This window comes from Gracilinanus agilis, chromosome 4 (genome assembly GCF_016433145.1).
Source record: "Gracilinanus agilis isolate LMUSP501 chromosome 4, AgileGrace, whole genome shotgun sequence".
Lineage (NCBI taxonomy): Eukaryota > Metazoa > Chordata > Mammalia > Didelphimorphia > Didelphidae > Gracilinanus > Gracilinanus agilis.
In genome coordinates this window covers 494,504,664-494,518,188 of record NC_058133.1, presented here as the reverse complement: position 1 = coordinate 494,518,188, position 13,525 = coordinate 494,504,664, and positions in this window count along the sequence as shown.

The window sequence follows — 13,525 nt, the reverse complement described above, 5'->3', positions numbered from 1 at the left end:
CATGTTGCTGCTGTTATTCTTGCATCCCTTTTGTGTGTTTGTGTCGAGGCAAATGACACTCCTCACCAACAAATGAGCCTGCTTTTCCAGCGTCCCCAGCACTGTGGAATAAAAGCGCTGGGTCCATGCCTTCCCAAAGTCTCCTGGATGGGTTTCAATGGCACTAGATATGCAACTTCTCAAACTAAGAGGATGATGGTAGCATTTTCTATTGTTTCTGTTCTGTAAACACTAGTCTTATTCCTGAATGAAATCTGGTTTTTTTGTTCTTCTGTATTTGACAAACATGAACATTTCCATGTGAAAAGAAAAAGAGAAAAAAAGATTACATATGTATGTATGTATGTATGCATGTATGTATGTATATATCACTGCAAATTTTATCTCACACAGCCTGTTTCTGTTGTTTTAAAGAATATATCAGAGACAGCTAAGTGGCTTATTGGGCTGAAAGCCAGGCCTAGTGAGGGGAGGTCCTGGGTTCAAGTGTGGCCTCAGACAATTTCTAGCTGTGTGACCCTGGACAAGTCACTTAACCCCATTTCCCAGACCTTACTGCTCTCTTTTTTTTAAAAAACCCTTATCTTCCATCTTGGAATCAATACTATGTATTGGTTCCAAGGCAGAAGAGTGGTAAGGGCTAGGCGATGGGGGTCAAGTGACTTGCCCAGGGTCACACAGCTGGGAAGTGTATGAGGCCAGATTTGAACCTAGGACCTCCCATCTCTAGGCCTGGCTCTCAATCTACTGAGCTACCCAGCTGCCCCCCCTTTCCGCTCTTCTGCCTTGGAACCAATACATGGTATTGACTCTAAGATGGAAGGTAAAGATGAAAAAAAAATTTTTTTTAATGTACTTAATACAGCATTAGTTCCAAAACTGTCTCACTTGCCTATGTGGCCTCTGAACCTCCTAATCTCGTAGGTGCATTTTTAAAAAATACTTCATTGGCATTCTTTTCTTTCTTTTTCACATTCTTATGACTACCCTATCTCCTTCTCCCTCCCCACGACCCCAAATAAAACAATCTGCTTTTGTTACACATTAGCATCATCAAACAAAACAGATCCAACATTGACCATATCTGGAAAAATACTTGTCTTGTTCAGCAGCTCCCTGTCATGAAGTGAGAAGCAGAATGTTCCATCATTACTTTGACACGTCCTCACATTGATCAGAGTTCTTAAGCCTTTCAAAGCTGCTTATCTTTGCAATGTTGCAGTCACCGTATTCAATATGCTCCTCTGAATCGTCCCTTTTTTGTCATTTCTTACACTCCAATAACATTCCATTCCATTTGTATACTATAATTCATCCAGCCATTCCCCAGTTGGTAGACTCTCCCTTAGTTTCTTGTATTTGGCTACCACAAAAAATGCCAACCATAAATATTTTTGTATATAGAGATCTCATCCCTCTAGTTTTCAGCTTTCTGAGGTATAAGCCTAGTTCTTCCATTGGTAGGACAAAGGATATAGAGAGTTTAGTAACCTTTTAGAGTGTGGTTCCAAACTGCTTTTCAGACCATTTGACCAATTTGCCCTTCCAACAATAGCCATTACTGTGCCTATCTTCCCGCAGTCCCACCATCAATCAGTTTTTTCCCTTTTTGTTATCTTTTGACAATCTGATGGATGTGAAGTAGAACCTTAGATTTATTTTACTTTGTGTTTCTCTTATTAGAACTTAGAACTTGTTGACAACTTTCTTTCTGAGAACTTCCTCTTTTCTCTCTTTTGATCACTTATCTGTTGGAAAATAGAATCAATTCCTCTGATTTTTTGTCATATTTCTATCTCAAACTTGCCAGAAAGATTTTTTTCCCACCAATTCCCTTCTAATTTTAGCTTCATTGTTTTAAGCTGTGCAAAAGCTTTTCAATTGTATGTAATCAAAACTATCCAATTTCTCTCCAATTCTTTTGAGGACTCAAGATGGCAGAAAAAAGGCAGGAATTCACCTAAACTCTCCCAAACTGCCCAGCCCTTACTACTCTTTTGCCTGGAAAAAATACTTCATATTGATTCTTAGAGAGAAGGTAAGGGTTATTAAGAAGGGAGGAAAAAAGAGTCAATACTAAGTATCAGTCCCAAGGCAGAACAACAATAAGGACTAAACAATTGAGATTGAGTGACCTACTCAAGGTCACACAGCTAGGAAGGTTCTGAGGTCACATTTGAACCCAGAACCTCCCATCTCTGACAATTCTCTATTCACCGAACTACCTAGCTGCCCCTAGTTTCAATTCTCAGTCAAAAGGTGAGAATTTAAAAAACAAAAAACTGTTCTGTAGTGGAAAACCCACAAAACAACAAGGTGAAACAACTTTCCTATCCAAGAGAACTTAGAAGGTTGTCAAGAAAGGTCTGTCCCTCCAGGCTAAAAGTGTAGCACAGTCCAGTACTGACCAGGCCTTCTGCAAAACAGCAACAACCCATGCCTCAGTAAGCCAGCAGGGAGACTCTTGGCCCTGCATGAGCCATTAGCAGGACTTGGGGGCAATTGAATTAGCAGCAGCAGCTTCCAGAGCTCTCAGCCCACAAACAGTAAGAGAGCCAGACAGCAAGTCAAAAGGAGATTTCAGGGATCCTTTTGCTGGCACTTATGTTGTATTGCCCTGTCGACATGAAATGTGGATGCCTCAGTTTACCCCGGCCCTTTGAGAAACCCCAGTGCTAGGCACACTTGTTTTGGTTTGAACTAAAGACCTAAAACTGTTTGGGGACCTTAGTGTGGGTGGGTTTTGTGGACCTAGTCCCAATGTTGAGTACCTTTTATTTGTTTTAGAGGCTTCTCTTATTATGTTAAAGTTCTCTCAGGAAGCCTAGTTCTTGGTTTGACCCTTGCCTTTGATTTGTTACAGCTGACCACTGGTGGATACCCCTGGGGCTGGCTACAGAACTCTTAGTAGCCCTTTGCCATACCTAATTCCCCAGAAGGTATACAGGGACCCCCAGGTTCCTTTTCTCTGGGAGTTGGCACTTAGCATGGTGTTTTCTCCCAGGGCAGAGTTGGCATTAGAGCTGGCATTTAGTGGGGTGCCTTCTCCCAGGGATATGATTCCCAGAGTCCCCAGGATGCGGGTTCTGTGTGGCAGCCAAATATTTAACCTATCCCTATTCCTGATTAAAGACTAGGTTTATCTGACTATTTTTGTAGTTCTGTGTTATTTCCAAGTTAACACCCATACCTGAATCCAGGTCCCAGATCTGCATTGCAGTCCCAGTGTGAGGAGTGCAGCACACCAGACCATGGCCACCCTTTCAGGGTTAAAAAAAAATAAAAGAAAATGTCAAATCTTATAGGAAAAATAACTGACCTGGAAAATGGATTCAGGAGAAAAATTTATTGGATTTCCTGAGAGAGGTAGAATTGGAGAATTATCAGACTATCTGAAAGTCATGATCAGAAAAAGAACCTACACCATATTTCAAGAGATGATCAAAGATCAAAGCTGGGTGGCTCAGAGGATTGAGAACCAGGCCTACAGACTGGAGACCCTAGGTTCAAGTTCGGCCTTAGACACTTCCCAGCTGTGTGACCCTGGGCAAGTCATTTAACCCTCATTGCCTAGCCTTTTCCATTCATCTGTCTTAGAACCAATACATAGCATTGATTCTAAGATGGAAGGTAAGGGTTAAAAAAAGTGATCAATGAAAGCTGCCCTGATATTCTAGAATCAAAAGGTAAAATAGAAATTGAAAGAATCTACCAATCACCTCCTGAAAGAGATTTCAAAATGAAAACTTGCAGGAATATTATAGCCAAATTCCAGAGCTCCTCTCCACAGGAAAACAGGAGAAGGAGATAAGAGAAGGGGTGGGGGACTGATAAAAGAAAGAGTAGATTGGGAGAGGCAGTAATCAGGAATAAAATGCTTTTGAGGATGGACAAGGGGAAAGAAGAGAGGAGGATAAATGAGGGGAAATAGGATGGAAAAAATAACAGTAATCATAACTGAAAAATAATTTATAGCAAGTTTCTTTGATAAGGGACTCATTTCTCAAACATAGAGAACTGAGTCAAATTTATAAGAATAACAAATTATTTCCCAAATGTCAAATAGTCAAATAATACGAAGAGGTAGTTTTCATATAAAGCAGTGGTTCCCAAACTATTTTGGCCTACTGCCCCCTTTCCAGAAAAAAATATTACTTAGCCCCCTGGAAATTAACTTTTTAAAATTTTAATAGCAATTAATAGGAAAGATAAATGCGCCTGTGGCCATCACTGCCCTCCTGGATCGCTGCAGCACCCACCAGGGGGTGGTAACGCCCACTTTGGGAATCACTGGTATAAAGTAATCAAAGCTATCTATAGTTATATGAAAGAAATGTTCTAAATCACTACCAATTAGAAGTCAATATGATAGGTCACAGGAGGAAAGAAGAGATTGTTGCTAGCCCCAGATTCCCAGTTTCCAACCAATCATATTGTCCTCCTCACCTCAGCTCTGTAACCAATCATATTGACTTCATCATTCATGATATGAGATTTTTAAACCAATCATAATTTGTTTCTCACCTCTAAAGTTCTGTTCTTTGTTCTGCAGTGCCCAAAACAATTAGAAAACTCTTCTCCTTATCTGGGGTCTTAGCTTTGCTGAGGAAGCTGAGATCATATTTATTGGCAAATTTTCACTTTACTGAAAAATTGATTCTACTCAGAACTCTGCCTCGTATCCACCTTAATTTTAACTATTAAATAGGTGTGAAAAGTGTTTCCTGTTTCTCAACTTTCCTGTAACTTTTTATATATCCATCATGGATGTATTGGGAACTGAGATACTAGTCTAAACTTAATTTCTGCCAAAACACTTTGTAGTTTGCCCAGCAGATTTAATCTTTACTCTATGAGTTAGGTTTTGGGTCTTCATCAAACACTATGCTACTATGTTCATTTGCCTCTAGATTTTTTGTTCCTAATCTATCCCAGTGATTAACTTTTCCCCTTTTTTTTAAATCCTTACTTTCCATCTTAGAATTAATACTGTGAATTGGTTCCAAGGCAAAAGAGACATAAGGGCTAAGCAATGGGGGTTCAGTGACTTGCCTAAGGTCACAGAACTAGGAAGCATCTGAGGTCAAATTTGAACCCAGGACCTCCTGTCTTTAGGCCTGGCTCTCAATCCACAGAGCCACCTAGCTCTCCTCAACTTTCCAGTTTCTTAACCAGCACCAAATAGTTTTGATGATTACTAGTCTGGTACTGCTAAGCTCTCTTCCAATCGTTTTCATTATTCCCCTTGAAATTCTTGATTTTTTTTTCCTTCAGATGAATTATGTTATTTTATTCTAGCTATACAGAATAAGTAAGTTAATTATTTATGAATAAGTAAATCAATTTAGGAATTATTATTTTATTATATCTATATGTCCCAACCATGAGTAATCGCTACCCCTCCAATTATTTAGCTCCCTCTATATATTTTTTAAACCCTTACTTTCCATCTTGGAGTCAATACTATGTATTGGCTCCAAGGCAGAAGAGTGGTAAGGCTAGACAATGGGGGGTCAAGTGACTTGCCCAGGGTCACATAACTAGGAAGTGTCTGAGGTAAGATCTGAACCCAGGACCTCCCATCTCTAAGCCTGGCTCTCAATCCACTGAACTACCCAGCTGCCCCCTTAGGTCTATATTTCTATAAAGAATATTTCGAGGTTATAGTTAAATAATACTTTTACCCTGGTAGGTAGACTCCTGAGTACACCTTGTAGTTTTAGGGTTGGATTTCTCTTCCCATCTTTTCTTTTTGGATTTTGTTGTTAATATGCAAAAAAGTGGATGTTTGTGTGATTTTATTTTATATCTTGTCACTTTGCTAAAATTATTATCTCAATTAATTTTAGTTGAATCTCAAAATTTATGCAAAAAGCATTCATTTTATTTCTCTATTGTTCATGCTTATTCCCTTCTAATTTGTTTTTCTGGTCTTATTGCAATACCTACCATTTCATTTGTCTTTTTCAAAGCAAAGGCATTTAATGATATGGCATAATAAGAAAAATAGCAATAAAGTAACTGGGCCAGAAACTACACAGATACACAGAGCATCGATGGGAAGGATTGAAACGCCTAGACAACACTTTTGGGGGAGCACTGATGGAGGAAACCTGTGGAGCTCCCAAATGTGATTACTCCTGAACCCCACTGGATTAGCCCACTCCTCACTGGTCTTATGGTCTCTCAGATCTCTTTGCTGGATGTACTGTCCATAGAATCTTCTAGAAAAAGCATGCTCCTTGATAATCTGGAAGGAGACATTCCTCTCTTGGTGTGTAGATGCCATGACTCCTCTAGGCATTGTGTCTCTGCAGAATATTGCTCAGCTGTGGCCTAAAATTCTTAGCTATCTTTTCCTGAGAATAGCAGGTACTACTATGTACTCTTAGTGTAAAGTCTCAACATAAATTTGTGTTTGTTGTTTGTTTGTTTTTTTAGCCAAGTGTTAACTACAAGAAAGGAAAATCTTTACCCTAAGACAGAGCCTTGAGTACTACTTAGCTATTGCTACTATTGGCTATTCTACTATTTCAAATAATAGTGAAAATGATGGACATCTTTCTTTGCTTTTTTTACTTTTGCAATTTCTGTGAAATTCAAAGTATTTGTTCTTTGTATATTTTATGGAAGTCACTTATTGCAGAAATAAGAGAACATTGTACACAGTAACAGCAATATTGTAATGACAGTCAACTGTGAAAGGCTTAGCCACTCTGATTCAATATAATAATCTACCACAATTTCAAAGGACTCAGGAAGAAAAATATTATCCACCTTCAAAAAGAGAACTGATGAATTCTGAGTGCAGATTGGAGCATATTTTTTTCACTTTATTTTTCTTGGGGGGGGTCTCAGAATATGGGTAATGCGGAAACATGTTTTGCATGACTTCTTATGTCATAATATATATGAATATTATATATAACATATATAATGGGTATTATATTTACCTTTTGGGCACCTCTTGACCCATAATATTTCTTGGTAGTATTCAGTGTCTTCTTCTGTTTACTCATATTTTCTATATCAATTCCTGATTTAGATTTTTGTGACAGAGCCAGGTTTTGCCTCTTCCCATAGCTTGGATGATTTGTTAAGGTCCTGGCCACTTGCTTTTACACTCCATACCCCCAATTATGTTTATTCAAAATGCTTACAGATTTCTGTGCCCCTGGTCAGAGCTCCATGGGAGTCTGGTCTGGGCTTAGGCATTGGCTCCCTTGTCTGGACTTATCCTTCCCAACCTCTATCTCCTCTGTCTTCAATCATGGCACTACTTCAGGCTTCCAGACTGTTCAACTGAGCTTGTGTTAGACTTCCTGGCAATGTTCCTCTTCTGGAACTTGTTAGCTGTCTTTTAGTGCAGCCCTGACCTGGATATTCTGGTGTTTCTCTTTGAATTTTGTATTATTACTCAGGCTAGCACTTTAGGTGACAGTTCACTAAACACTGGACCTGGAGTCCAGAAGACCTAAGTAAAAATCCAAGGTCAACTAGCTATATGACCCTGGGAAGGTCACTCAACCTCTGTTGAACTCAGTTTCTTCATCTGTAAAATGGGGATCATAACAACATCTACCTCTCAGGGTTGTTGTGAGGATCAAATGAGATAATAATTCTAAGGTTTTTAGCACAGTGCCTGTTTATAAAATAAACATTATATAAATGTTAGCTATTATTATTATTTTATAATTATAAAATTATATGTAGGAGAGCTAGTCTCTGTGACTTGCTTCTATGACTTTCCATGCCATCATCTTAATTCAGAGTCAGATTAAAATCTAAGTAATTCAACAAATTATTGAGCACTATATAGTTTGTTAAGTGTGGCATAAACAGGATCTTTTATTCAAAAAGAACTGACCCTGTTGAGTCCCTTAATTTCTATTAATTTGAGTTTGTTAATTTCATCATTGTCTTCATCAATTACCATCTGCTGAACACCCATAATGCCCAGATTAACAATATATAAAACACTGCAAATTTCATGGTCTCTACTATTTAGAACCTAATCTGCAAAGGGCACTATTTAAATTGAATTGGCGTTGGTTTCTATTTTTTTGACTCCTTTTTGACTTTCTTAAATAGCTTTAAAGAAATACCATAACTGCACTTGAAAAAAACATAAAGCATGATCCCTAAGAGTACATTTCTGCTGAGATTTTTTTATATTCTTCCATTTTGAGAATATGGGTAATAATTAGACATCAAATCCTTTTTTCAAAGTAAACAGAAAAGCAGTCTTTAGTTTATTCTAATTCTGCTTATTTCTCAGAATAGTGTTTATTAATAACCATAGTTAATAAGATTCAGTTTCTTTACTTTTAAATTCAAACTTCTTTAGCAAGGGGGAAAAAAGAATGAATAATGATGTTATTTTCTGGGTTTTAATTAAGCTTTTTCTCCCACTCTTTATTTGCAGTGACAGTTACTTGTTCTTTTTTAGGTCAATTCTCACATAGGAAGCATAGGAGTGGGTGATTTAATTTGAGCAGCAGAGCTTATTTCTAGGTTCTGATATTATGTTGTGTAAGGCTTTTCATTCCACCAGGTACAAAGTGTGTATCACACCTTTTCAGTCATGGCAACTATTATTATTTGTTCCCTTTATATCTCTGAACTGCATAATTTCAAAGTTGGCAAGTCAAGTCAAATTTACTGTGCAGGGCCTTAAAAAAAAAACAACAAAAAACAACCCTTCCCTGCTGTCTTAGAATTAATACTAAATATCGGTACCAAGGCACAACAGTAAGGTTTAGGTAATTGAGGTTAAGTGACTTGCCCAGGGTCATACAACTAGGAAGTATCTGAAATCACATTTGAACCCAGCACCTCCCATCTCTAGATCTGGTTCTCTATCCACTGAGCCAAGTAGCTGCCTTGTTTTGTAGAACTTGTAAAAATTCCTCTAAGCATGGTTTTCATTATCCTGAGCTTCCTCAACTGGCAAATGACTTTCAAGTTTTCTTTCCATTTTGATTTCTTGAGTTCTCTGTTCCCTGTAACCCCAGCGACAGTTTTTAAACCTTGATTAATTAAAATTAAATTCATATTTTTCCCCCATCCAAGTTCATAGACCTTCTGAAATCAGCGGGGTCCAAAAACCCAAGGTTAAGAATACCTCTTATAAATTAACATAAGGTATCTCATTTAGAGGCAGCTAGATGGCTCAGTGGATAGAGCACGGGGCTTGGAGTCAGGAAGACAAGTTCAAATCCAGTCTCAGACACTTTACTAGCTGTGTGATCCTATGAGAGTCACTTAACTCTATTTGCCTTAATCAACTAAAGAAGGAAATGGCAGACCATTTCAGGATCTTGCCAATAAAACCTCAATGGACTGTATATTCTTTTTAAATGTTAAAATGATCAACTCCAGGAGGGGGAGGAAATAAGGGAGGGAGACAACATGGACCATATAACTTTGGAAAACTTATGTGTAAATTTGTTATTGGAATAAAATAAATATAAAAAAAAATTTTAATACAAATTTTTCTAATGTTAAAATAAGACCACATTGGAAAATGAGCCCCTGAGCTCAGAAGGCCCTGCAAGCTATGGTCCATTGGTTCAAGAACACCAACTCACTCAATCTTTGTGAAAAGTATGTAAATGAAGAATCCATATTTATATATTCAGGCTCTCCTCTTTGCATGTATATAATGTTGGCTAATGTCCATAGTAAGAAAGAAAAATGAGTAAATTCTGCACTGCCAAATACTTGTTTGCCTAAACCCTGCATTAGGATGCCTTTAGAGGCTCTGGGTACTTATTCATCAATGGAGCCTTATGGACGTCACAACTGATATCTGGTGATTTCATGAATTTTACATTTCATACAGAGCTACTCTTAGCCAATTTTTTCATACGTTGATTTATAATTAAGTAACAAGGCCTTATTTAATCAAGATTAGGACTTGGCATTTGGCCAAACCCAAAAGCCCATTAAAAGCACCCCAAACTGGGAGGCAGAAGACTTGTCATGGTCCCCACCTCTGTCAGAGTTCATTTGGCAAGCCTTAACTTTTCAAAGCAGAATCATTGAATTTCAGAGCTGGAAAAGACCCCAGTGACCAATGAGTCCAAGACACACTCGAAACAGAATTCCGATTATAACAGTTGGCAAGTAGTCATGCAACCTCTATTCCATTTGGGGACAGTCCTAAATGCTAAGAAATTTTCCTTTATACCCATTACTCCTAGATCATAATCATAATCATAAAAAATATTTACGTAGTACTTTAACATTTCCAGAGGGCTTAACAAATAATCCATTTATTGTTAAACAACTTATTGTTTATTATTATATCAAATATATTAATTTTATGTATATTATAATGGCTGTTCTATAGAAATATATTATAATTTAAATATTTAAATTTTTATTAAATAATACAAATAATTATTATTATTAAAATAAGATTCCATTTATTCTCACAGCAACCCTTGGAGTTTAGTGATCATATTATCTCTATTTTACAGATGAGGCAGGAAAAGGTGAAAAGATTTGCCATGGGTCACACAGCTAATAAGTGACTAAGGGGGGGCAGCTGGGTAGCTCAGTGGATTGAGAGCCAGGCCTAGAGACAGGAGGTCCTGGGTTCAAGTCCGGCCTCAGACACTTTCCAGCTGTGGGACCCTGGGCAAGTCACTTGACCCCCATTGCCTACCCTTACCACTCTTCCACCTATAAGTCAATACACAGAAGTTAAGGGTTTAAAATTTAAAAAATAAATAAATAAAAAAAAAAAATAAGTGACTAAGGCAGGATTTGAACTTGGGTTTTTTTCCTGACTCCAGGTCCAGCACTCTATCCACCTAGTTGCCCCTCTAATTCAAAATTGAACCAACTAATCTCTTTTTCACAAAACAACCCTTCAAATACTTAAAAGATAGCCATCCTTTCCTCACAAAGTTATTTATCTTGTTGACAAACTAACCATCCCCAATTCTTTAAGCAATCCTCAAATGACTTAGACTCAACAATGTTCACAATCCCCTTTGTTGTCTCTAAGTGCCCTCCAGTTTCCTAACAGTCTCCATTTCTTCTGGAAAATGGGGTTCATAAATGTTGACATAAATAATACTTGGGGGAAAGCAAGGAGGTTCATTAGATAGAGACTGGGCTTTGAAGTTAGGAGTTATTCTGACCTCAGACACTTCCTAGCTCTGTGTTCCTGAGCAAGTCATTTAACCCCAGTTGCTTATTCTTGTACCTTGACATTCTTCTGCCTTGGAACTGATACATTTATTGATTCTAAGAAAGAAACAAAGGGTTTGTTTTTTTTTTTAATGAATGAATAAATAAACAACAACTGGGCAGCTAGTGTCAGGCTTGGAGTCAGAAAGATTCATCTTCATGAGTTCAAATCCAGCCTCAGACACTTTACTAGCCGTGTGACCCTGGGTGAGTCACTTCACCCTGTTTGCCTCAATTTCCTCATATGTAAAATGAGCCACAGAAGGAAATGGCAAACCACTTCTGGATCCGTACCAAGAAAATCCCAAATGAAGTCACTAAGAGTCAGACACAACTAAGACCACCCAACCACAACAAATAATACCTCCTAATCTTCTCTCCTTAAATCCTCAATGATTTGTTCTACCTCAAGGAGTCATCTAGTTCAAACTCCTACTTACAGATGCAAGAATCCCCAAATGATACCTAACCTGCCCAGTGCAGTATGGATGTAAAGGGATTCTCCAGGTTAGTCACTCCCCAGGAATTCAGAACTAGGCAACAAAAGATAGCTTTTCACCCAAAAAGAGCTGTATATAGCTGAAGCAGTCGAGAACAAGAAATAAGATCCTGGAGGGGGTGTCTGCCCCAGGATATCAGAACTGAGTAGAATCATAGATTTGCAGCTGGAAGGGGCTTTATAGGTCATCAGTTCCAATTCATCATACAGATGAGAACATTGAGACCCAGAGAGACAAAGAGACTTTCCCAACATCACACAGGTCAGACGAGAATTGGTGATGGAGGGTTGTAAAGCAGGAAGGGAGTTCAGAAGTCATCTCATTTTTCAGAGGAGGAAAGGCAGGTCTAACAAGTCAACAAGCATTTATTTGGCACCTGCTATGTGCCAGCTAATTACACCAGATCACATAGCGAGTCATTAAGGAGAGATAGTATATGAGCCCAGGTCCTCAGCTCCAAATCCATCAGCCTTTCTTGAGCAATGACACTGGCTTCCCTCCGAAGAAGTGTCTGGGGAAGAAGAATGGGAATTTTCCAGAGAAAAGTTCCAACACGCTAGAGCCCTTCCCTTGGATTTTGCAAGAGAGAGAGGACATGGATGGGTCAAAACTTGATTATTGCCTTCAGCTAAATTAATCATTGTGGATCTTGGTCACATTTTAACACCAGAAAATTCTTAAGAACAGTACAGATCAATTTAAAATTACACACACCAGTTAATCTAGTTTTTACCTAGAGCACTGATGAACATTTGTGTTTCTTTAGTAAATACGAACTAAGCTTAGCCTCAATGTTGTGCTTTTTTTTATATAAACATTTCTTAAACATCTTAGGATCAATACTAAGTATTGGTTCCAAGACAGAAGAGTGGTAAAGATTAGGAAATAGGAATTAAGTGACTTGCCCAGGTTCACATAGTCAAATTTGAAACCAGGACCTCTCTTCTCCAGACCTGGAGATCTATCCCCTAGTCCAGGGGTCGGCAACGTCTGGCTCTCGAGCCATATCTGGCTCTTTTGAGGGCCAGATGTGGCTCTTTCTGTAGGAGCCATAAAGTCCAATTTTTTTCAGGCGCTGTTACAGGAGCGGCACTGTGAGTACTGCACGGCTCTCACGAAATTACATTTTAAAAAATGTGGCATTTATGGCTCTCACGGCCAAAAAGGTTGCCGACCCCTGCCCTAGTCCATCTAGCTGCCCCTTTCCTTTCTTTTCAAAGAAAATAACCTCAGATACAGAAGAAAAAATAGACTTGAGACTGAAAAGGAGTTGAATAAAGGCCACAAAGTTTCCCTTTTCTTTTAAAAGCAATAAAAAGCTATTCTTCTAGCATTTTCACATAAAAGATTAGAAATTTCTAGCTTGCTCACAACCCAAATTATTCCCTTCTTGTTTTTCTTTCTATTTAGAATAGAAGAAATCCTACCCAGATGAAGGAAAAAGGAAAGGAAAGATGACTTACAAGTTCCACTGAAAATTTTGTATTATCATCAGAATACAATCCCAACAAAGCCATGCCCATCGCTGCTCCGGTAGTGGCTCCCCAGATTAGTTTCCACTGAGTGTAGGATGGAGAGGGCACTCGGGATGCCACCATCACCCGCCTCTTGCTTAATTTTAAACTCACTCCCTTCAGCACACACAAAGGAAACATTGTGCGGATGAGGGTTAGTTAGGTTTTTCCCATAGCTCCTTAAGCACTGGGAATCCTTCCTGGCAGAGGGACAATTGTTTTATTGGGGACAAAGGGGCATTTCCCATCTGATTAGACAGTTCTGGACCAAATTCTGCCTTTCCTCCTCGTACTTGCTATTCAAATCAC